Consider the following 1,433-nt stretch of genomic DNA (forward strand, 5'->3'; position numbering starts at 1 on the left):
AGTCATCTCGGGTTAGGGCTCACCCTCGTGACCTCATTTTAACCTGTCTCTTAAAAGCTTTTGTCTCCAAGTAAATAGCCATCACAAGCTGAAGCACTAAGGGTCAGCACTTCAGCTTATGAATTTGAGGGGGACACGGTTCAGACCATTGCAGTGGGTTCGATAGAATCAAACACAGCAGAGACACCCAGTAATTTAAAGCTGTAAAGTGTTCTTTGGGGGTTTAATCACTAATTCGTGGCTGACTCTTTGGACCCCATGGGCTGTAGCCCACCAGGCTCCTCTGTCCATGGGATTTTCCAGGCAAGAATGCCAGAGTGCATTGCCATTTCCTTCTCCAGGGGACCCTCCCAACCCAGGAATCGAACCAGGGTCTCCCTCATTGCAGGCAGATTATTTACCGATTGAGTTACCAAAGGGCCCTTTGGGTTTGGCGAAGCAGAGGTGATGGCTGACCTCAGTGCTGCTTGCTGAAGCCAGATGACAGTGGGTTATGACGTTCTTAAGTGGAAACAAATAGTTTGGGAGAAACGTGGATGAATGTATATCCTTCGAGAGTTTGGAAGAGGGGATACTTTTTTTTTTCAGCCACACCATGAATCATGCAGGATCTTAGATCCTCAACCAAGGGTTGAACCTGTGACCCTTGCAATGGACGTAGACTCCTAACCCCTGGGCCTCCAGGGGAGTCCCTGGAGGAGGAACTACTAATACCTCTGCCCACGTTCCTCATTTGGAAAGCAAAGTATAAGGATTTGAGAATAAAGTGGCAGCGGTTTGACATTTGCGGCGAACAAGATGGCTACCTCCATGCTCGGATCTCTGCTGCGGATCGTCTGGCAGGTGGTTCCTTCATCAGCTTCAGGCCAAGCTCGAAGTTACTATGTCGATTGGAGAATGTGGCGTGATGTAAAGAGAAGAAAAATGGCCTACGAATATGCAGATGAGAGGCTATGGATCAATTCTCTCAGGAAGAATATTATTCTTCCAAAACACCTTCAGGAGGTGGCTGATGAAGAAATTTCTGCCCTTCCCCAGGATAGCTGCCCCGTTAGAATCAGAAATCCATGTGTTATGATGTCCCGTCCACGAGGCGTAAAGCGGCCCTGGAGGCTCAGCCGTATCGTCTTCCGTCACTTAGCTGATCATGGGCAACTGTCTGGGATCCAGCAAGAAATATGGTGATCAGCTCCAGAACCTACTGACCTTGCAGGAAAACCATTTAGGCAAGAAGAGACTTTTCTAATAGATAAAAACCTGATTTTTATTTGAGTGTTCTGTCAGTGAATAATAGTTTTCTAAACATATTGTTCCCAAGCATAGTGCAAAGAGTAATTAAAAAAAAGAAGTTTGTGGGGGAAAAAAAAGGATTTGATACCAAGTAAATGAAGTATTATGAATATTATGATCTCTAGAGTAGAATAATTTCATTT

The 1,433-nt window shown here is 45.4% G+C and overlaps 1 pseudogene; it reads left to right on the plus strand.

The window, feature by feature from the left end:
• The first annotated feature begins 798 nt into the window (after window positions 1-798).
• On the plus strand, window positions 799-1,230 carry LOC113881761 (annotated as a pseudogene).
• The last annotated feature ends 203 nt before the right edge of the window (window positions 1,231-1,433 follow it).

This window comes from Bos indicus x Bos taurus, chromosome 23 (genome assembly GCF_003369695.1).
Source record: "Bos indicus x Bos taurus breed Angus x Brahman F1 hybrid chromosome 23, Bos_hybrid_MaternalHap_v2.0, whole genome shotgun sequence".
Classification (NCBI taxonomy): Eukaryota; Metazoa; Chordata; class Mammalia; order Artiodactyla; family Bovidae; genus Bos; species Bos indicus x Bos taurus.